Here is a 25,023-nt window from a genome sequence, read left to right as displayed (position 1 = left end):
TCCCGATTTTCCCCCTTCCTGACCAAGGATGTCAAACACTTGATTATCTCAAGTCTAATAAGATTATCCTACAAAATTATCATTTGTTCTGAGGTGTGTCAAGAGCAAATCCATCCTGATAATCAGCTCCAAAACTGGTCATGGCTGACAATCACAAGTAATAAACACGTTCAATATTTACGACCAAAAATCGTCACATGTGTGGAAAGCCGACGACTCTTGAGTTGTGACTGCGTGAATAGTGATGTGGAACAAAATGTAGCCAATCAGAGAACGAGCTGAGTGAAGTGCAAGGAAGGATATAAAGTTTGTGTTCACACTGTCTCTAGTCTGTTATTTTTTCAGTTCAGGATTTTTCTGTTAACAGCAGTCGCAAGACCAACGTCATTACTTCATCATGTATGTCCTTCGCCATGCTGGGTGTTGTGTTTTCAGGTTGTTGCTATGGTCCTTCTTCTTTGTCTTTGTTAGATCACATTTGTGTGTGTTGTTCTGTGTTGAGATTTTCAAAACTGTTAAATGCTTGATTTTTTTTATCTTCATGTGTGGGGACACTAACAGATAAAAAAAAATCTCTTTAGTTTTAGGAAATCCTTATGTTTGTACCAGCCCTTAACCCTTTAATGCCATGTGTATGACATTTGCCATTTGTACAGTTTCTGAGACCTTTTGCGTCACTTTATGGTAAAAAAAAAGTGACTTGAAACCCTGTTGGACACAATCTGATACTTGTCTTCTCCCCCCTGGTGGATACAATAATAATACAATAATGCACTACAATAATTTTGACATATCACACGTAATAAATGGCAAATGTTGTTTTTTTTTTTTTTGTTTGTTTTGTTTTTTTGTTTTTTTTTTATTTTTGTTTTTACATTTGGTTAAAGAACCAAATAAAGACTTAAGGGGTCAAATGGGGGGTAAAATAGAAACAAAAATTACATATAGAATTTTACACAAGCATTTCAAATAGTTAAATACAAAGCTGTCTTTAGCCAAGTTGTGAATGGACAATTAGCATCTTTAAATGAAAAGGTTAGCTAAAGGAAGTGTGAAAATATACTGAACCCAATGAAGCTTAGACTAACAATTATACAACATTGGACAGCCTGAGTAGTTACCTTTACAATGAGGTAATACTTTTAAAGATTGAGCCTCTGTGGAATGAGCAACACAGCGAAACATGTGGTGACCTGTTTGTAAATGACCCAGAGAGAGAGAAACGTTTATGCTTTTATTTTGATTTGCCTCTTCCTTGGCTTTTATTTTGTTAGCCACACAAAGCAGGAACTGAACTATTGATTAGACTATAATGAAGAGCAAAGGTGACTTACCAGCATACAACTTGGTGTGGTTTCTCTTTGCCACCAACCAGCTAGAAGTAGGATCAAGGTAATCTAGTTTTGATTGTTTGTCCAAAATAATATGCGTTTATTATGAAACAGTTGAATATGTTTTAGAAAACCTACTCATACAGCTGATTTTAAAGAAGTAATTATTTTAATGTTTTTTTCTCTCTTTTTTTTTTTTTTTTTTTTGCATTTTAATATTGGCTCAATTTTTGTCTTTTAGTTCTTACACTGTTTCTGAGTAAATGATGTTCAAAAAGATTTTGTACCAAAAATAAGGAAAACTTTACCTTTGCCTGGCTGGGTCTGCTACACTGTTGGTGTGCATTCTGTTTTTTGAGTTGCTTGGTGGACTGGATGGTTGAACTTTCCATCAGTAATAAGCAAATAAACAATACATTTTGGCCATTTAAACACTATTATGCACTGTTATGGAACTCAGTAGTGTGTGGAAGGTCCTTACATAGCCACAACAGTTAGGCACCTCCTCTTCATGCTAGTGACCAGCCTGGTCACGTTTTCCTGTAGGTTAGGATCCCATTCCTCAACCAGGAGTTGTTCAAGGTCAACCAGAGTGGATGTGTTCTTCACTTTCAGCACACCCAAGATGATCCCACTAGTGTTCAGCCTGGGTTGAAGTATGGCAGACCATCCCATCCTCTACTCTCCCAAATACTGGAGGTACTCTGTAATGGTCCTGGCTCTGCGGGGAAAAGTGTTGTCATCCTAGAGAATGGAGTTAGGTCCAAGATTCTGGAGATATGGCAGCACCACTGACTCCACAATCTCATTTTGATTTGTCTGCCAGTTACGTGTCAATCAGGTGCCAGTAATACAACTGTGACTGAAACACACTTGGCAGTGTAAATTTTACAGATTCATTACTTTTCAATTCCACGTTCTGGACTTATTTAATGACATTGTGACATTTATTATATGCAGTTCTGGAGCCGTCGCTCCCCAGCAGCATCCCGAGGCTGAGAAACCGCACTAAGCATCTTACATTGACTTTGAAGCTGAGTTGTGCTTTACACGTTAGCAAACGGATATAAACACACTGGCCGTTTTGAACGCACTTGATAACTGATTCAGCGAATAAACACAAGAAGACATTATCAGAGAGAATAAAAGACAGAATAAGAGATAAGACAAGAATCAGTATAAGTCTTTAACTGGCTGGAGAGAGCTTACAGTAAAGGTTGGATGCAACGTGGATGCTGAATTAGCCATCAGTAGGGAGCATTGCACAAGTTCTGTTGTGCATCTTTAACAAAAAAGGTAATAACATTGAGAGAATATTGCAGGGGAGTTTTAAGGACACTACTGACATTTGCAGCTGTGTTGCTCAATCCAAAAATGCACCATCCTTCATTATGTAAATGCACAATCAGTCATTATAAAGATGACTAGTCAGGTTTTCCTGATGGGTGTAAATACAACACAATCTGGAATTTTTAAAGGGGAGAAATAATTGGCCTAACACAAATTTCCTCACTTTTTTTTTTTTTTTTTTTTTTTTTTGTTTTGCTAAGTTCAACTACACAAATACACAAATATATATGTATATATATATATATATATACATATATATTTGTAAAAATGCTTAAAAATGCTTTTCATTAAGTATCTGCATTATGATGTTTTAGTATAAAATAAGCTACAGTCCTCATAGCTGAGCCTTATTTCTAACTTATTTTTTTTAAATAAAAAGATAATTCAGTCTTTTACAGAGCTGCTTAAACTATGTGTACGTAAAAACATACCTTAAAAATACTAAGCACTGCAGATCATGCCAGAGTCAACAAAAGTCAAGATAGTAATCTGTTACGCCACCAAAACATTGAGTGGCTGAACAACACCTATAGAGATATAAGATAGAATACAGCAGCTGTGTCTGAAACAGAGAAAGCAGAAGATTAATCTGTGCCTGATGATGTAAACATAAACACCAGAGACAAGGCAGTCTGAGCACCTGTTTTTTTAGGATACACAGGTAAAATCAATTGTTTTCTGATATTAATATTAATATTAGCTTTAAATGCGACAAGCTGTGAGGCTCCTGAAAGCATCTCAAAACCTCTCGTGCACTAGCAAACTGTGTGTAATTAGTTTTCTCCATGCGTAAGGCGATTCGTGTACACGTATTGAACGACTGTCTGCGTAGGAGCCTTTTTGAACATGAAAGTATCAGAAAACAAATGTGTTTAGAATTTGAATGTTTGTGTATTTTTGGAACTTGTGCATTTGTGAATTCATTTTGTGTGTGCGTAATTTCTAGATATTTGTGTGTGCATTTGAAAGTACTCAAAGTTACGCACAAATAAGTTGAAATGGTTTACAAACCATGTATTACACACACACACACACACACACACACACACACAATAATATTGAGTGAATTGAATTTTTTTTCTCCCTGTGTGTGTTTCCTTTATTTTGACATAATAGAAAAATCAATCAACAGGTGAAGGCCACAAGGTTTTAGAGGAGGATGAGCCTGCGAGGGTTTCTCCCAGAGAAACATGTCTCAGCAAGGAGATTTTAAAAGCTTGTCACATATGACCTGATTGCTAAACAAAATAACAGTTTCCACACCCAAGGGCTTTCCCTTTGCCAGGTGTGTGCGCCATTTCTTGCAGGCAGTCTGTGTTGCGAATCAAACTGGTGCCTGAATGTTTTCAGTCGGGGTCCAGAAGGGGTGAACACAGCACCCCCCACCCATCCTTCCACACCCCTTTCCAGTTTCTTACTGTAAATGTGTGGTTAACCAGAAAAAGCTGATGGTGAGGGCAGACCAAATCTTGAGGGGAGTGCTCTTTCAGAAATGTAATTTTTGGTAAGATTGAGGGCATTGTGGATTTGTTAAGGCCAAGCCTTGCCCACCGATGTGATGATTATTAGGATTGAGTATGAATGTGTTGGGCTAATACACACATGTTCCCACTCTTTCACCTCAAGCTACCAAAAAGATCAGCTATCTCGGCCAAAAAGTCAAATGCTATGGCTGAGACTTTAGAGAGGGGGATAGAGATAGGGTGGAAGAAAAGATAAATGGCCAAAAACAAGTCTGTGAATGAAAGAAACAGATAGTGAGAGGAGTGAATGACAGAAACAGCACGAGAGAGAGCACAGAAAGGGGGGGAGAGAAGAAGAAGAGGGAGTGACTGAGCATTGCTTTCCAAGAGCACAGAGAACAAAGGATCTTTTGTATGCAGTGCTGAGAGAGTGAAGTGGAGCCAGGGCTTAGGGAGTGTTTAACAGTGTACACCGACTGCATTCCTGCAATGTGATTACAAGACGCTTTTAATTTATACTCAGGAAATGGACTTAACTCTTCCCTTTCCTTGTTTTCCATTACTTTCTACCTGTGTCTGTTTCTCTTCTACTTATGCTTATTTGAGTGTTTTAATGAGCTCAGTTGTAGTTTGTCGGATTAAACTTCGCGGTGTGTGTATTTTCTTTATTTTTCTTTCTTTTTTTCTGAGTCAGTATGTTCTCGTTCAGTTTATTGGCAATTTAGCTAACATAAACCATTCTGAAGCAGAGCACATCTCACTCTGAAATGAGGAGATTTTAACAAGCTTAAATATATTTGAAGTTGTCCTTTGACATAACTGTCAACATTCAAGTGTGCTTAACACAGTCATAATGTGTGCATTTAAATTTAACAGACACTTTTTCATGTTCAGGGTCACAGGGGGCAAGAGCCTATCCCAGCTCCTACCAGGAGAGATCTGGGGTACAACCTGGACAGGTTGTTTGTCCATTACAGGGTCAATGAGATAAACAAGCATCATACTCACTCCTAGGGTCAATTAAAAGTTACCAATTAAGCTTATAAGCATGTTTTTTTGGTTTGTGGGTAGAAGTTGGATTATTCCAAGAGAATCCATTCACGTACATGCAACTCCAAATTCTGTATATTTGCACGGATAATATTTCCTGAAAGTTAGAATCCTATCATGTTTACATTAGCTTATACTTGCTAGTCATATTTGTCTAACCTGACTTTGCAGCAAATTGGTGTTTCTAGTAGCAACATAATTAACCCATTTCCCACTATATGCCCCAAAAGACTTCATAACCATTCTTCTCTAAGCACAGTGCATAATATGAAATATTAAATAATATGGTGGTTATCCTAAGAAAGTTTGATTTTGTTATGTTCCTTTTCAAAAGATTAGCAAGGTAAATAAAAGCACTGGAGTCACATTTGTGATAGATTTGGTGGTAGTAGTAGCCTCTGGTGTATGACTAAATAAAGTTGGTATAGTCAGAGGTAGCTGATCTCTCACACATTCAGAGAGCCCAAAGCAAGATTAGCATTCAGTCTGGGTTATCTGTTGAATGCAGGTGAAATTTATACTTGCATGATCTAAGAGTTCCTTTTGAGTTACAGTTATGAGTAAAAGAAAGGGCATCCTCTTTCAATTCTAATGTTCTACTTATTGGGACACAAAAGAAAAACTCACTTGGTGTTTGTCAGATATTACAGTAGGTAAAAAATACAAACTCAGATTTAAAATAGCAACATGATATATTACACCATACCATTCTTTATTAAAAAAAAATTAAAATTGAGAAGCGGTGACTAAGGTCATAAGGAGTGTGCAAGTATTAGCTTACAAATACACTTAACTTAAAGGTCCCATATTATACACTTTATTCCCAATCTGAGACCATTCATTAATATCTAAATGAAATATTTCCGCCATGGTATGGACAAATCGACCCTCAGTTTGAGTGCAGCGGCTTCTCTTCACCTCCCTCTTTTTAGCAGCTTCAGAAATGTGCCGTTTATGGTGGGCGGAACCCTGGTGGAGCAGCTCAGCTGTTGGCTCCGCCCATCGCATCGCCCGTCATGAGGTGATTGACAGGTTAGGCCTTAGCGGTTACTAGACGCTGATTACAGCGTAGTGAAGGATAAACAAACGCCGGAACACCGGAACCCATTCCTGAAGAAGTTCGAGCAAGAAGACTAACAGTACTGCTCTTACCTCTCCAGCTGTGTCACGGACAGTTGGTATTGAACCTGGCTTCAGCTTCAAACGGTCGGCGAAGCCTGCTTTCCATGCCCCCATGTTGTGGAAACAGTCCTCTTTGAAATGCTGGCCACAGACATGCAAAACCTTTGGAAGTTTTCCCGGTACATTTCCTCCAAAAATAAAATTAATCCACTCAGTCCTCGTGGGTTCAGTGGATGGAAGTAAAAAAACGTTTTCGTGTTCATTTATGCAGCCACAAACAGAACAGTGCTTCTGTCGCTTAGCCATGTCCGCTAACGAGGGTTGCCGAAGAGGGAAAAACACTGGGCGCTAGGTGATTTTTAGAGGGCGGGCTTTGAGAGCCGGTAGACGGGTCCATCGCTCTGTGGGGAGTGGTTATTGTCCCTTATGACGTCATAACGTGCACGCTTTCAAACAAGCTCATTTCAGCGCTTACTTCCCTAGAGGTGGAGCAGGGGGGAGAGAGAGCGCCTGAAAGAGTTTCACACTTACGGGTCTCCTACACATGCGGGGGGACCAGTATGACTGTTCCAAAACCATTAAAAAGTGAATTTTGCATAATATGGGACCTTTAAAATATGGCTTGTTTAGGAAAATTTGCTGTGGCAGCATAGTTTAGGCTTGTAAAACTTAATAGAAACAAATCACAAGAAATAATGACCAAAAACAGCAACTGCTAAGCACAGTGAGGGAGGGATAATTATTTGGACTTGTTATTTGGGCAGGACACACCCGACCTGGACAGCTTGCAGACATAGAATTGACAAATCATAAGTCAAACATGAGGCCATCTGTTTGACATCTAAAGCTTGTCTCAAACTAAGTAATGAAACAGGACAATGATCCCAAACACAGCAGGAAAGAGAAAAGAATCAAGGTGTGCCAATGATCCAGTCAAATGCTGTGGTGGGACATTAATAAAGCTGTGAATAAATCTGTATCTACAAACCTCAATGAAATGAAGGAATGTTGTAAAGAAAATTCCTCCACAATGATGTGACGGATAACATCCCAAAGAAAACAATTCACATTTTTCACATCCTGCATGATAATTGTTAAATGAAAAAATTACATTAGATAGATAGATAGATAGATAGATAGATAGATAGATAGATAGATAGATAGATAGATAGATAGATAGATAGATAGATAGATAGATAGATAGATAGATAGATAGATAGATAGATAGATAGATAGATAGATAGATGTGAACAGGGCATGTGGACGTCAACCTCTGGCCTGGTTGCTGAAAAATCCCAGTCTGTGTCTGGAAATGATCATCATAGATGCTTGTTATCTGGAGGAAACATCTGATCTTAGATCATCAGCTTCTCCGCACCCCCCCACCCACCCCCGCACACAACTCTGTCTACTTGGGATGCAGGCAAAAAGTGCAGTCTCACAGTGTCCTCCTTCTATGAGCCACTAACCGCTTCTTTGAAAGCACACTTCCTCTCCCTTCTTTGTAATTCCACCCCTCACATCCACTGCCAACTGTATTCATACATTCAAATGTAAGATAAAACTCTTGCTCTGGAGCCTCGCATTTCTCCCTGCTTTAAATCCTCCTCATTGCTGAGTGATTTAGTCCCCCCACCCCCTCACCTTTCCTTTTCTTTCTAGACATCTTTGCTTGGCCCTCATTCCAGTAATGAGGCTTGGCATTGTCCAGCTCGCTCTCAATCTTCCATCAACCACAGTAAATTAAAAAAAAAGGAAAAGAAAAGAGAAATCACTGAGGGTAAAGAAATTCAGGGGTGGGCTGAGAAAGAGATTGCATTAAACAAGAAAAGTTTTTGAAAACTTCTCTTCTTTTTTTCAAACAGGACAGGCCAGCTCCCACCCACCAGCAGAATAGCTTCTCCTCAGAAATACGGTATAAAGATTTAATTAGCCAAGCATTTCTTCATGGCTTACAATCAATCAGCTTTTTCTTTTATCTGTATTCCAATATGCCTACTCTGCATTTCCAGACCACCTAAAAACCTGAACTCCATCATTTTGTGAGTTTGTGTGTGTGCATGTGTGTGTGTGTGTTTGCACTTTTCTTTTTTTTTTTGCCTTAATTTTAAATGCAGGTCTTTGGTGAAAGGAAGGGCTAAGGGTGGAGATGGACGAGGAGGGAAAGCACTTTGAATTGGAAATGAGAGCAACGGTGTTCGTGCATTATGTCCATCAAGAACACTGCAATGTTTTACATGCAGGATTAAGCAGCCTATCTGCAGTTCTTGAGTGTGTTAGGAGCTGCAAAAGGCATGTATGTCAAGTTCTGCATCAATCAGCTGCAACATGAAATCTACTTGCCTAAATTTATATAGGTCAAAATAGCCAATCCAGGCTTGAAGTGTGACCTCTGGAGTTCTTCTGTGGTCTGACAGCAGGACATTGACAGATGATTTCTAGATTTCCGGGTTTAGTCTTTTGGTGGAATCAGGTTTGCTCAAGTGCATCCTGCACATGCTTGATTATATCACTTGATGATGAGTTTAGAAACCAAGTAATGTAGGCTGTTTTTACTCTAGGATAAACTGCTGAGAAATGTTGCACCTTCATTTGGTTTTATTTAATGTAAGGTCCAAAGTTGCCTTTCAAAAGTATCTTCTAAGTCTATATAAAAAAGAAGGTATTGGTTGTGTTTTGGAAATTGTAAGCTGTCCAGAGGAAGATGAAAGACATAGCAAAGATAATCCATTCAGTTTCATTAAAAACACCCTGGGCAGATTCCTGATTGATTATCACAGCATTACATCAGTGTTATTCATTACATCAGGCCAAATAAAATGTCTTTTAGGGTGTTAATTTTAACCAGATAATAAGAGTGGTTATAAAAGTATATGAATAAATATATATAAATACATATAAAAGGTGCTATATGACACAACAGATATTATTTATAAAGGGACCAAACTTCAAAGAAGTCAAATTCTTGTTGAAAAATACATTCACTGTGCCTTCAGGAAGGAGGCTTTTTTTTATTCACTTTACATCAAAGCTGAGGCTGGCAATAGATTTAAAGGAGGCAATCTGCATTTCCATGGGCCTCTCCTGACCCTGCCACCTCCCCTCACCACCACTCTTCCTCCTGTACTTCTCTCAACCAACAACCACCCAACCAATTCAATCCACACCTTTCTTCAGCTATGCACACTACTCAGAACAATCGCAGCCCTGTCCTGATTTGCATCTTCGCCACCCTTCTCCTTCTCTGAAACCTTTACAAAAGCAGATCATTTTCAATGAGGAAAATCGAGAAAAAACAGTGTGATAAAACATGTATAATTATTCTAGTTGTTAAGTATTGTATTTTTTAAAGTGAGCATCAACTTCAGTTATGTTGTATTCACTGTACCATAGAAAAGGGAAGTCAAACTTCTTGCTTCTGCATTTTTGCTTTGCTATTAATAGCAATCTGCCATCGCATTTCTCTTCACTTCAAAAGGAAATGAGCTAATAATAATTATCATTACAATGTTCTACCAGCACTTTGTCTTAATTTTATATCCTGAGAAGGAAATCCAACTTCTTGTTGTTTTTTGTATTATTATTATTTCATTTTCCTCTGGAAAATTCTCTGCGTACCTATTTCTTGTCTGTGCAGCACATAAACATCAGTGAACAATTGCTCATAAAATCAAAAAATCTTAATTAGTTTCTAAAAAAATAGCAAAAGAATGGACCGGCAATGACAGAGGATTTACAGTGTGATTTGTTTACTACCCACTGGCTCTAACACAACTGCTGTGTGCACAGTGCAGAGTTTAAAGTACCTAGGCTAATTCCACACAAGACTTATTATTAAAGCTTTGTCCACACGGCACTGAAGCAGTTCAGGTGTGGTGAAAACTAGAAGAAAGGCTTCAACATCCCCACAAAACCACTGTAGTACATACTACAAGGCTGTGGGGAGGCGCTACGATTATAAAAGAGTAACACTCCAGAGCTAGAACACGACGTAGCACATGCGCAGATAATGACATATCTGCTTGCTGCCATTGTTGATGGTACAGTAGGTCAATACTGTGTTGTAAAAGTGGAGCAGAGGTGTCCCAGGATCAGTCTCTCCAGTGTCTTCATCAGATGGGACAGCCTGTAGTGGCTAAGTTCTCTGGCAATATGATGGTATCTGTGTCAACATTTTGTTTTACTATTCAGTTGTTCTGGATCAAGATGATCTGGCAAGAAATTTGTGGGCTCAGATTCACCTATAAAAAACATTAAGACATCTACAGCCGCAAAGTACAATTTTCAGAGTCATAAAATATTGTATCACTTTAACTTTTTTGAGGTTATCCATTAGCAAAATTGGTCAACCAAAGCCCTTGTTACAGTTTATAATATTTATGCATACATCTATGCTTTAATGTCCAGCTTGTTATTCAATATTCAAACTTTAAACATACTAAGACATGTGAAACAGAAACAGAGTTACTATCTTTGTATACTCTTGTTTGGTTAGACTGGGCCTCCCACACATCCTCTATTTTAAGACCTGGTCTTTTTATGTCTGTAGGTGAAGAAAGCGTGGTAGACTTAAAAAGGTCAAACCACAAATGGAGAACATCTCTGACAGCCTGATAGCCATGGCCAAAATGTTTCCATGCACACAACTAGAAAATTGAACTTCCTATGGAAGAGAAAAAGAAAGGCCGAAGTAACCGTGATGCACTGGGTACCATACGCTGTGGTCTGCTAGTGTGGTGTGGTTGGAAAAAGACACACAAGATGACAAATGACATAAGAGAAAGTGCAAAAGATAGAGGCAGAATGATCAAAGCAGAGGGACTACATAAAGACATGCTTTAGTCCTTATTGTAATGTGGGTCTTTACTCTGAGTTTAAGTTCATGAATTGACCTAAAATCAGACTTTTTCTTGATTTAGCACCTACAGGGTCTCCACTGCTCAATTCATGCATGAAACAAACAGAGGATATTGTGCTTTATGGTGTTCTGTTAACTGAGTCATGTTTTTCCTTCTCATATGGTGGCAAATCATAGGTATTGCTGAATATCTTGGTTTTGACCCAGAAATATCACATAGTAAGAGAATACACTGTACATGTTAACTAACATTTTGGTGCTACAAAAATAAATGAATATGGATTTATAATTAATCAAATATCCTTTACTGTACACTTAAAGAATATTTTGGTCACGTTGTTTATTCTCAACTCAATTTTCAGGTATATCTGGGTGCCATCAGTCACTGCATGTCCACTTGTCAAGACCTCCAGAATATGTTGATACTGCATCCTACTAATAAAACCATGATTGTACCACGGTGTTAGAAAAAGTGATGCATATTCCGAGTTCTGCGTTTACCGCACAAGGACTTGAACTGTAAATTATTTATAAATCCAGCAGTTACACAGCCTGATGGCAAAAGCACAGTCACCTTTACAGTAGGTCTAAGCCTCAGCTTTGGAACTGCTACAAGGGCCCCACATGATGATCTAAGGCTGCAAAGGTCCAGTGGTTAAGGTCTGTTTCCACTTCACGCTACTGCTTAACTAGACTCTACTCTTCTTGCTTTTGGTACCAGGTTTTAGCACATTTTCCCACTGCAAATAGAACATCCTCAGTGTAGGAGTTGATTGTTATAATTTTATAAAACTGCCATCACAGAGAGACAGGAAAAAAAATCTATTTCTGTATAAAGAAGGCAAAGCAATGTGGAAGACTGCAAATGACTCAGAGTACAGATGTTAGACATGTTTTTATTGTTGTGAACATTGCATCTGGTTGTTACAGACCTCTGAAGATGTTGTTCAGTGGACTTTTCTTTTAAAGAGCTTTTTCAACTGAGAACAGATGTCTGCTGCTTGAATAATCAGATGATATAATGCAATATAATGGTCCTTGAGACAATCAGTAAACTTGGAAGCAATAAAACTAAAAGCTAAAATAGCTGAATTCTTATAAAGTTAAGGGAGATAAAAATGGATCCGTATAATTAGTGTACAATTGGTGTAAAAAATTCATTAGAGCAGACTAAATGATAAATTACTGTGACAGAGTTCGCACTGACGATGGCAAGCAAACTTGTATAAGACGCTGAGTTGATGTTAAGTTGTTGAAATGATAAGTTTAAAAGTTAATAATAGGACACAGTGCAACCTTTTATGACATGAATGCATACCTCATGATACAATAATTCTGTTCTCTGCATCTCTTCTATGAAAGCAGATCATTAGTGTTCCAACTGCCTTATAGTACTGTATGTTGTGTTTTACATAGTATGTGAGGATGCATTATTGAATTTGTTAATTCAATTTGTTGTTAGATTATATTTGGCTAAACAAGGGTCTCTTTATGTCTTGCAGAGATAAAATCTTACCCCTGCCCTTTCTAAAAAGCAACCCTGTTTCTAACATTGTACTTTTAATGATGGTCTTCACTGAACTGGCCATTAAATTCATTCACTGGTAAAACCAAAGGTAATTTTCCTGGCCAAACAATTTGGCAGGAATGGCAAGATAAGTTGGAAAACCCAAGTGAAAGTCCCTTTTCTTTTATATTTTGGTTTCACTATTACATCCTGAATCTGTTGCGTCCTTTGAGAAACTGAGAAATACAGCCTAAGGACATTAAAACACCCCCACAGCAACCTCTCTGTTTAGGCAATAGCAGGATTTGGAAGATATGGTTGCACTTGTCTAGATTTCACGCTTTCCTGGTCACAGTGGAGAGGTGTTGACCCCAGCAGTGCTGCACTCGCACTCCAGATACTCAGCCTCATTCAATATGACCTGAAAATATGAACCACCCGGCTGTGTGTTAGACTTTTTCATCTCTTTTGTTTTTGTCTTACTTCAGGTTTATTTCTCTCCTTTCTCCCTATCTTTACAGTGAATTTAATTCTCAGTCATCACTCATGTGGCTGACACTGGAATGTGATGGTTGGCATCATCATGACTTCACTCCAGGGGAAGCCTCAGGCAAAACACCATTCACATCAATTGAGCAGCTGTTTTAGTTTGGCACCGAAAACGTGTCTGTCAGTTGTGGTTATCATTAGATGGAAATAATGCTCGACTGAATTTTTTTTCTTGTATGTAATCAAAACGTATCTACTTTGCATGTTTCCACCTGTACAGTTTACCACAACAAGCTTAGGGAAGCATGAAAATAACACAAACATTACATGGAAATTTCACCATCTTCTCATTCAGACAGTTACAGTCTGTTTAATTTCCACAATGCTGATCACAGGACTGACGTTACGGTAAATCAAGAGCAATGGAAGTTTTACGAAAAAAAAAAAAAAAATCAAAGCTGTTTACATTATCAGCACAACTACAGCGTGCCTCCTCTAAGAAGACAAAAAATAAAAACATGAACTTTTTTAGGTAGCTGAGTAAAAATAAAGGAAATAATGATTCAGTTCAAGCTATCCTTACTTGAAGTGACCTCCAAGGTCCTCACGAGTATAACTGGATGTTCGCTCAGGTGCAAGCTCTAAGAATAGACTCGTCTTAATAAATACTCGAGGGCGTTTTGGGTGTGCTGCATTTCATCTCAGCATTGTTTCCATTGGTTAAGATGTGCCGGTCCCCTGTATCATACGAGCCTAGGCAGTGAAAAAGTCAAAAGATTCAAAATTAGTGTTCAGTTCATAACAATACTTAGCTTTAAGTTTAATTCATTCCTCACTACATCTTATACACCACACGGTCATTGTTCAAGTACTGAGAATCTTAGAAAATGTCCTCTTTTTAAGTCATCATGGCAGTTTGTTCAACGCAGACAGGGCCAGGTGGAGTTATATCTGTGGCAAACTGACGATAACATGAAAAAAAGAAGGATTTAGCAGGTACATAGCTGAAACTTAGTGTTTCATTTACGTTTGTTTTTGTTTTTATAAAGGAAGTAATTATTTTAATGACATTTGGACAGTGTAATAAAACTACTCCCACTTGCTTTCACTTTAGCTTAGTCCCTGCCTAATTTCTCAGTTTCACAAGACACTTTTTTTTTTATCAAGGCCACAACACAGCAGGTTACCTGTTACTGTGCTTGTGAAAAGTAAATGCCCTCTGATCCTGCCATCTTTTCAGTTGCCAAAAACAGACTCAGGATCCGGCCTGACGCCTTGATGACAAAAGTACTGGTTTGTGTTTGGCATTTGTTTTAAGACTTCAGCTCGTCTAAAAGTTATAACAAACTCAGCCCAAACCAGAATATTTATCTAACCACTAAAGAATCAGAAAGAAGAAGGAAAGAGGAAAATAAATTATCAAACTCCAAAGACATGAGCCTCACCCTCCAGCAACACTGTATAAATCATTGTCCTCTGCACACCTGGGAGTAATTTGTGAGCAATGTGGGCTCTGATGAATCCGGAACACAGATTTAGATTTAATAATCCAAATTGGAGGGATTACATGAGTGGAAAGACAAGTGCGCCTCCTTGCCTGGCTTTGCCCCATCCCAAGTATACCCCCCCCTTTTTTCGCTACCACCCTCATCATCATCTTCACCCCTTTGCTCCCCTTCCTCCCCACACTCTGCTCACCCTCTGACCCCTCCCCCACATCACTCACGGGTCATCTGTAAGAAGAAAGAAGGATTTAACGGCTAACTTGGCCCGAGAAGGCTCGGGGGAGGTGGGGGCCGAGCACGTCTCAGAGAATTCCAATCTTCAGCTGACTCCCCCTCCCCTTCCCCTCCCACTGCGCTTTTCTTTTCCCACTGAGCAGCAGAGAGAAAACATCTCCCCTCACTTTTTGGTTGATTATTGGGGCTGGAGAGCACGTCTGTCAGGGGTCCACTGATGAGGAACAGAGACGCCAGCTTTCTCAAACCACCGTCTTGTAGAGGCATGGCGAATGATCTGGAGTTGGGGGGGCAGGGGGGTTGCTTCAAAGCACAGTTTGGCATTTTACACTTATTCACTTTCTTGCCGATTGAAAGATTAGAGGACTGATACCACACTACTGGCTATACAGTAGACATGTAACTGGAGCTGGTTAGCTTCGTATCAAGGATGAAAACAACACAAGCAAATAGCCTGACGTCTCCATCAGAAGTTTAAGCACATGTTGATATATTTTACACTTTGCATGTTTTGTATGGATTAAACAAGCAAGACATCAAGTGAAATAGTGATTTTGGTGCTGGTGAACAGGCTAGCTGTGCAGGCCAGGGAGTAGCACTCCTCTACTCATCTAACTCCCAGCAAGTAAGTGAATAAGCCTGTGTCATACTGTTCCTTTCTGTAAATCAGCAAGTGACTTAACAAGCCTTGGAAAGTAAAATGAGGATTTGAGGAGTGAAATTATGTTTTGTTGTCTAAGAAAAGGGACTAAAAGATTAAAGGATCAAGCAGGAAATCACAAATGCAATCCCATAGTTTCTCTAAAGAGCCTCATATCACCCATTGTGAGGGAAAGTCATTGAAGGGTATTTGTTCCTTCCAGGACTCAACACACTGCTTCACTTCTGAAGCTGCAGTGGTAAAGTGGGGAGGGTGGTGGTGGTGGAGGCTTAGCACCAAAGCAGGGAGGAATTGAGAGAGGGGCTTGTAGAATTATTCCAGCTTGATCAATAACGCTATTAAAGACTAATGAATTCGGTGGAGGCAGACTCAATTTGATTGTGAAGCTTTATTTGAACATGGCAGGAAGCAGCAGCAGCAGAATCACATCAAAGAGAGGCTTTGTGAGGAGAGGACCAGATTAGGGCCTCTGACGCAAGGATGGACCCAGCCAAGAAGAGGCCATGAAAGCACACACACACACACACACACACACACACAAATTAAGGAAAAGTGCTTCAGCACACAGGCCAACACACTGCAAAGGTATTCAGACTAATTCCACATTTTCCATTTACTTTCACTGGATGTCTACATGTACAGCTATGCAGAGACATTTGTGCACACACACTCTTACACAAATGCTTAATAAGATTCATATTTATCATGTGTAGCAGAAGTAGTAAACAGTAGTATAGCGTCTTTCTATATAAACCCAGGAAAATTGTAGAAAAAACTTACAAACTTCATTTTTATAACAGTTGGATTTTTGCTTGCAACAAAAACTGAAACCTGTAGTTTATTCATTTCTTTGAACCTTTATTTAAGAAAGACGAGCACAAAGAAAATTATTTTTATTGTTTTCAGAGACCAAGTCCACCTCTTACAACTGTATTGTCGTAAGAGGAACCTGTAAATTCTTACTTAATGCAAGGCTTGCTCAACAGTTTGTGGTTCTTGTCTGATTCTCTTCTTCATGATGTGACATAAACTTCCATGGAGACGGATCTGAACTGCAGGCAGGCCAGTCAAACACACATTATTTCTATCTATGAAGCCACATTGATGGACGTTATCTAGACTGAAGTCTGGCACAATGGTATCTTTAAATGTAAGTCATCAAAGCCTTGGGGCTAATCCACTCCTATGGTCTTTCTCATCTTTGGAACAATGAACCTGAAGTCTGTTTTTTCCAACCAGCAGCTGAAATATGGATTCATTTCACCACAGCGCACATATCCATTGTCTTTCTGTCCATCTGAGATGAGCTCATCCCCAGAGAACTTGGTAATGTTTCTGTGCAGAGGTGATGAATGGCTTCCTCACTGCATTGAACTGTTTCAGTTTTCTTCTCATGCAGCGATGTCTGTGTTGAGTGACAATGTTTCTCCAAGATCCCCTTAAGCTTATGTGGCTATACTGATCACAGATCACAGAGCTAAACTTTACAAACAGAGATTTACCCATTCTCCCTAAGTCTTTTCACAGTTATAATGCGGTAATTGAGGATTTTCTGATTGAGTTTGGTGCAAACTGGTGAACAACAACCCATCCATGCCTATTATAAAATGTTTCACAACACTGTTACTTGACTCTTCTATAAACTCTAGCTTCCTTTGCATTCCTTCCAACTTTTTTTAGTGTTTCTTTTTGGTCCTTGCTGCTGATTAAAAAAATAAAAGATGAAATGTTTTGTTTATTTTTAGAAAACTTTCCAATTTTACTGAATCTTGGGTTTCTACTTTAATTCATGGCATAACTAATTGTAAATACAATCATGAGTAATCCTTTTTGAGAATAGTGAAAATATGTTTGTTTATTTACGTAAAACCCAATCGTATATTGTTATGAAGGACCTCACTGAGACAAATCAGGGGTTATGAAGGATTTATTCAAACACAGTTCTTTCTCAGAGAAGCTTACAAAGCGTAGGGAGCTAGGAAGCCAAATTGGAGTCTGGTGTTCAACCAGAGGAATCGAGACCGGGAAGGGGTGAATAGGAAAGTCCATCTGTGTGGAAACAAGATCTGACGAGGACTGAGTGGGGAGCTGGAGTATTTGAAGCCTGGTGAGTAGAATGATTACAGGTGTGACTAGTTAGTATTCCAGAGATTGGCTGCAATGATGCATGGCAGGAGTGGGTGTGTCCATGGTGGAGCCAGGTGCGGGTTTAACATATATATGCTCAAATATCATGCTGTTTGGGCATTTAATCAATATTGATATCAAACCTTTATCTAACTAGGATAAAAGACTATTAAGATTTTTAAAAAAATTTCTTTCAAGAGTGTCCTGGCAACAGAAAACCAATAATAGTCAACAATATAGACAGATAAATGATTTAAGCACACATCACAAAACATTAACAGCATTGTCATCAAAACATCCACATCAAAAGAAAATGCATCAAAGTATTTACTTGTCATAGCAGCAGTCATCATAAAAAGGGGCACCAATGATCAATCATAACATTTATAGCCAGATGTTCCCACATCTTGAAAGCTTAAAACATTGTTTAATTGTAAAAAGCTTTTGTATGGAGTTTGCATATTCTCCCTGTGCATGGGTTCTCTCTGAGTACTCCAGCTTCCTTCCACAGTTTGAAAATGTGCTTTTTCTTTGCTTAAATGGTGTTTCTACATTCTGACTAAGCATGAATATGACTAGTTGTTTGTCTCTCAGTGTTGACCCTCTGATAGCCTGGTGATATCTCACAAGCCACTGGGACAGTCTTCAGCCACCCGAGACCTTGCATTGGAGTAAGCAGGTATAGACAATGGATGGCTGTTTCCCCCATACTCCTCAACCTAGTAGATCAATGACCGTGTTTTAAATACAAAATTGCATTGAGGGCTTTATTCTTTCAAGATATTAGCCTGGCTGCTAACTAACTTTTTCTGTTTGGTCCAATGACAGTGAGGAAAAAGTTACTTCATCATAGCTGTTTCAGCTATAATCCTTGTATGATATATGATGAGCAACAACAAGACAATAGCTCATCTGTGCACTATGCCCATTAGTTGCTGATTATGAGTAATCTCAACATTTCTATTGGCATGGCTGCCAATTACTCACTTCCCCAAACAAATAGGCCAAAAAGGGTTACCCACGCTGCAACCTTCCTCTTCCTGTAATAAAACATGCTTGCATTTGGAAATATTGAGGTAAAATGGCAACAGATAAAAAAAGTATACTTATGAGATTAAACATTACTGAAACTGTTTCTCACATTGTCTCTTGAGTTTCTATTATTTATTTTATGCACATGTTGAAAGTAAAACAGAGACAATTGTCGGGGCTTGTAGAGAAGAATCAAGGCTACAGCTTTTAATAATAATAATATGCCCATTTAAAAAAATGAAAAATAAATCAATAAATTCTCATTTGGCCAAGGGAACATGTATTGTTTATTTCTTTGCTTTCTTTGATGTTTCTCTATGATTTCAGCACTGTTTTTTTCAGCCATATGTAACACAGCCTATATTGACACTTTATGATGTTTTAAAGCCCTTTCTACACCCAACAAAACCCTCTAACATCTGACTCTTGTGGGCAGTATGAAAATAAGCATTCAATCCTAATTTGATGACTCTGCACTAGACTTAATGACTGCAGCCTAGTTGAAAATAACTGAGTTGTGATCATCATAAATTCGGTCTATTACAAATGCTTAGTGATGTCATGTCCTCTGGGTGGTAGAGGTACAGAGGAACAGTAGCCATTAGAGAACCGATGATAAGCCCATGACTAAATCCACTGGAAAAAATCTTCAATCAGCTTGTTTTAATGGGCATACCAACCAAGCAGAAGTATTTTGCTCCCTCCAAACCAGGAAGAATACACAATGATAATTTTCTTGTTATGAGCATTTCAGAAGAACTGTCTTTAAACTTGAGTAACAATCATATATAAACACAGGAAAAACTGAAAGTATAGTCAAAAATAAAGTGAAAGTCAATGAGCTGAACAAACTATGTCTCTCTGATTTTAAATATGGCCAGTATTAGTTGACACTATCGGCACACAGATATGTTGGGCCCCTTTCTATTTTTTGTGGGAAGTTTGTTGATCATAAGGAAAATTATAAGACATAATTGGTGGTCTGGTACAACCAGGACACACTGATAACACACAGTTGCACCTTTGCCTTTATTCTAATAATCATAACAATAAAACTAAGAGAGTGAGTTGCAGTGTGTACAAGAATTTGGAAATTCTGCATTTTGATTGTATCACTTTTAGTCAATGAAATTGCGACAGCGCGTGGTCTGTGAATTATCCACGTCAGTCTGTTAGTGACAAAGGTTACATTTATATATAATCAGACAGATGTTGCCATCTAATTTGCATTCGTCATACCAATGAAACTGTGTAGGAGAGGGCTAAAAAAAGACAGTGGATCTTAGAAGTTTAAAAAGCACCTAGTATTACCAAAAATATTCACACAGTGATTCAGACAAAATGCACAAATAAGAGTAAAAAATCAATATTTAACATAAACAGAAACTATCCACACTCCCACTCCTCCCACTTACCCACCAACCCCCACATCCAACTTTTATGATGCCCTGCTTCCTAATAAACTTTTGTGGTGTTTGGAATCCATTAGGAGCAATATCCCACATCTCACAACATCCTGACTCATTCTGGGGGAGTGGAGTAAGGAGACAAGGAGCTGTGGGAGACAAGGGCCTAAAATTTCCATTTCTATGAAGGCAGACTGAGGGGATTTCAGTGGAGAGCAGAGCATACAGTAAAACAACAGAGTGAATCCTTATCTCTAGGAGTAAAGAGAGAAACAAAGCAAGAAAGTCAATTTCTTTGACAACAATTTTATTTGTATGTCCATCCTTTAGTTCTGACCTTTTTTTTTTATTAAAACACAATAAAGACCAATATTAGAGACAAACTAAGCAGATATATTCTATTAGGATATTGTATTGACCCTTTAACTCAAAGCTGAGAATGTACTGTTTTACTGGCCACTCTCTTGCAAAGACAGACACTTGGATGACATCAACACCAAACTGTAAGAAGTCTGTTGGCGTTAAGAACCAAAGATCAAGCTAACTGGAACAATGAAACCCTTCTCAAATAAACCAAATGAACCATGTAGGTATTGAACCAGCCCTTTGGTTGGAGGTAATAAATCTCTTTAGCACCTGTAAGTTGTGTTACTTTTGTTTTCAGCATGTAATTAGTGATTGTCTTGGTAAGAAAATTAAAGAATGTCTCGTTTCTTCCCTGAGAATGAACATTAAATGTAAACAAAACTCAAAGACTAGGTTGTGGCATGAAAAGTGCTTTAAAGGATCTGAAAATGCACGCTCGAAAGAGCATTTGCTTTCTATTCCTTTCTTATTATCTGCTTCTCCTGCCATGTTTCCCCCTGTGTATTTGCAGGTATTCTGAGGTACTTTCATACGTTGCTCTTACTCGTATGTATTCCCACCATATCAGTTCTCGAGGGTGTTATATAGCTCCAAACAAACCTTTAATCCAATGCAGATATCAGGCACTCAAGTGTCGTAACAATTGTTCCAACTGTGTGAAAGTAAGCCGCTATCTAAAACACAAGAGCTGCAAGACAAATGTGTGGCTGAGTGCCAGGGGTGGGAGGTACAGGAGCAGCGGGCCTAAGATTACAGACAAAGCAGGAGTAAACAGTGCCTTCAGATAAAAAACACAGTCGTGTACTTTTAACAATAGTTCTTTCCTGGCAGGGAGTAACAACAAAGTGCCTTCCTGTATGTGCGCCCTCTTGCATGCGCCCTCACTTCCTGTGGACGCTCAGACATGTGGCTGACCACAGACACATCAGCAAAGGCTGACCTGCATGCCATCAACCTTTGACCTCAGAGCAGCTTTCTCACACACAACTTTACTCAAAAGCAACATAACAGTGGTTTTCCATCCAGGGAGCAGAAGTGTAATGAACAATATAAACACAAAGGTAGTATTACTCATTCTTGAGATTGCTAATGTAAAAGTCACTTACTGTGGCAGAGGTAAAATTGGAATATTCCTCTTTAAATGTAGTGAAAGAAAAATGCTAGAAAGTGCAACAAAAGGTTTTACTCAAGTGAAGTAAGTACCTCAAATTGCATTTCAGTAAATAAATGGAAACTGTAACATTAGAACATGCAAGCAAGGTCCCATAAGACATCTATAGCATGAGAAATTGAACTCTTTCCCACTCCTACTCATTGAATCCTGCTTTACTCAGCTCCCTTCAAGCACAGACATCCCAAGAGGCAAACAGCTATCTAGAGGAGAAATTACAATTCAGACTGGTTAACTGATTCATCATGTTTGTCTTGTTTTCATAAGCTCTGGCAACATGCAATCGGCTAAAGAAAAAGCATATTTCTGGATGGCACATCTCTGCAGACCCTCGAAAGCCTCTTTCCTTCTAAATCATGGCTATAAATGACGTTTGCGCTGCCTGCTTTTATGGCTCGGAGCTGAGGAGGAAGGGGGTTGAGAGTCGTAAAAAGAAAAGAGAAAAGGAATACGCAGGACTTGTGGGTAATTGTGGCGCAGAGTGGTGGGAGAGGGAGCGTATGGGAAAGACTCTGCAGCCAGATGTGTGAGGAATGTTCTGGCTGCTGCATTGTGCAGAGAGGTGGTGGGTGGTGGATGGATGGATGGATGGATGGATGGATGGATGGATGGATGGATGGATGGATGGATGGATGGATGGATGGATGGATGGATGGATGGATGGATGGATGATTGGATCAAAGAACAGTCGAATTACATAGCCTGCAGCTCATTAAAGGGCCACCAAGCATTGGAGGTGCTTCACCTCCACACCTGCCAATGAAAAGTACTCAGTGATGTACTTGTACTTTCCTTTTACATATTATAGTAATTTAACACATTTTAGAAGAATATATTGTGCTTTGAAGTTATACCTGACTCTTAATGGAGTCATTTCAGCTCTTTGCTTAACAGCTTTGTCCACATTGTTTTGGTGATCCCTAAACTTTTCTGTAAGTAAAACAGAAAATCTCCACTACTATTAGAGGCCATGGACACATTCATGTCTACAGCAGGATGAACAGGAAAACTTGACCACACTCTAAAGCAACAATCATGGTAAACATCAAATTGCCTGCTTTGACATTTTAATTTGTTAGCACGCTAACAGCAGCATGCTGTTGTTAGCATTCACTTTAAAGCACCATAAAATAAGCCTCACACAGCTTTCCCTCCTTTTCCTCCCCATTAATCATCTCTTGATCTTTCACATTTATCTTGTGACCTCTTTAAGAGAGCCTGACCTTTATCTTGGGAACAATGAGACTAAACTATCAGAATGAAAATAAGAAACTATAGTAGGATTTTTACTGCAATATCTGAAGTGTGTTTAGTTGATAATGCATTAGTACTTCCCCCTAAGCAAGGTTTGGGTACTTCAGCTTAAGTGAAAGGTCTGAATATTTCTCCAGCCACTGCAGACAGCTGCATTACCGCAGCTTATCCACCGTGATCAATCTGCAGCCACAAGAAGCTGTGCACGTACTCACAGAGGCTACCCACAATGCACCTGGAGAGCTCAACCTTCGTCACAGGCAGATAGTCTCTTTAAAGAACTAAAAAACACACCCTCCATCTGCTTCTCATCATCCTCATCCATCTCCTCTTCCTACCCCCACCCCTGTCAAACAGACTCTTTCTCCCTCTCTGTTTCATGCTCTGCTTTGCCAGCTCATCCAGCCCTCTACCACAAACTCTGGAGCTGTGGCATGGATAAATAGGCCGCAACAGCTGGGCCTGACTCCTGACCGGGACCACCCTTCCAGACTTGACCAACAACATTGCCTTTTCTTCCCCACCACAACCACCACCACCACCTCTGTGAGTCCGAGCTCACATGCTTTAACAACAGAACTGAGAGAATCCTCAGTTTTATTTATGCAATGATCCGTTTAAGTGTTTTTGTTATTTTTCTGTATATATTAAAATCCATTACTTGAACTGAAGGGTAAATAAGCATGGAACTGCTTTTCTGATTCTGGTAAAGGTTTGTTTACAGCTGCACATTTCTACAGGAAAAAGAAAGAACGGGTTTTGAATTATGACTGCTCTACAAAAATCTACTTTCCATGTTTCTTCTCAAGTGCTTCATGACCGTACACAAATATACCCCAAACGTACATGGTTCCAATAAATTCCTGATTGCGCCTTTAACTTGAGAGCGCCTTGTTTGTTCAGCTGCTGAGGGCCTCAGAGAGAAGCCCGGGGAGGCCACGGAGAATTCATACCTTCCATTCATCACAGAGCAGGGGGAGGAGGGTAAAGAAAGAGCGAGGAAATGAACAGACAAGAGCGTGTGTTTTTTTCTGCTCTGCTGAGTAAGGAGAGAGGTAAGCTCAGCTTTCTGACAGCTGGGCTGTGAAACCTCTGCTTGAATGATCACTTGCTCATGTCTCCTTCATGTGACCGTTAAGCCACAAGTCACCCTAGATTTGTAGCAGCCAACAATGTCAGTAGCACACAGAAAATAGAAAGTCTTTGCTCTTTTATTTTTTTGTTTAGTTTTTTTCTGATTTTCAGGAATTGATGATAGACCAGTTGCAACAAATATAAAAATTTGGTTTAAAAAGGTTAGCAAGGGAGTTGTGAGGGGAAATATGCTTATTCACACTCTTTTTGTTCCTGATTTAGATGATTACTTTTCCGTCTGAAGAGAAAATATGGAGATGAGTGGTCTACGAATTGATCAAGCACAAGCTGTAAGGGTATATTGTGCACTTTAACTGCAGGAGTTTTGTAGTGGCAAGAGGATAACTATTAGACAGCAAAGAAAAACATATATTTTCCAACCAAATGCAACTTGTGTTTTATAAAACTGTGTGAGGGAATGATGCAAAACCATACTTCAGTCTAGATATTACAGACCTGTGTTTAACACACCCCCAGAGCTACTAATGAAAGCTATTCAATGTACAGTAGTGCTTAAAAGTTTGTGAACTTGTGACCTAAAAACATCAGGATTTCACATGTCCTAAATGGAAAGAAATAGCTGATCATTTGACTGTTATAGGTAAATGACTCAGTACATACAGTAACTGCAAATGTTAAGTGTGTGAACTTTAACAGTTCATGTGAAGGGGAAATTAGAGCCAGGTGTTTTCGATCAGTGGGATGACATTCAGGTGTGACTGGGTGCCCTGTTTCATTAAAATAACAGATCTACCAAAGTCTAATTCCCACAGAGCATGTTTTTAAAAAACAAAACAGTCAGACTGTACAAATGCTAGAAATTCAAGACCTTTTTTCTCTCTCTACAGGAGTGTCCAACCAACAAATATCTTTCAAGTAATTTTTGTTTAACTTTTATTTCTAGAGGTAGTCCCATTGAGGCGCACATTCTCATTTACAATAGAGACCTGTTTTAAAGGACTG

The 25,023-nt window shown here is 39.0% G+C and overlaps 1 long non-coding RNA gene across 1 annotated transcript; it reads right to left on the bottom strand.

The window, feature by feature from the left end:
- Positions 1 to 295: 295 nt before the first annotated feature.
- On the bottom strand, positions 296 to 19,948 carry LOC121631547. The gene is made up of 3 exons (XR_006008764.1): positions 19,937 to 19,948; positions 4,682 to 4,687; positions 296 to 462 (listed from the first exon to the last, which is right to left on the bottom strand). It is a non-coding gene; the product is annotated as an uncharacterized LOC121631547 (long non-coding RNA).
- Positions 19,949 to 25,023: the final 5,075 nt, after the last annotated feature.

Source organism: Melanotaenia boesemani, chromosome 20, assembly GCF_017639745.1.
Source record: "Melanotaenia boesemani isolate fMelBoe1 chromosome 20, fMelBoe1.pri, whole genome shotgun sequence".
Lineage (NCBI taxonomy): Eukaryota > Metazoa > Chordata > Actinopteri > Atheriniformes > Melanotaeniidae > Melanotaenia > Melanotaenia boesemani.
Note: the sequence above shows the minus strand (reverse complement) of the source record. Positions and strands in the feature narration are given on the sequence as shown.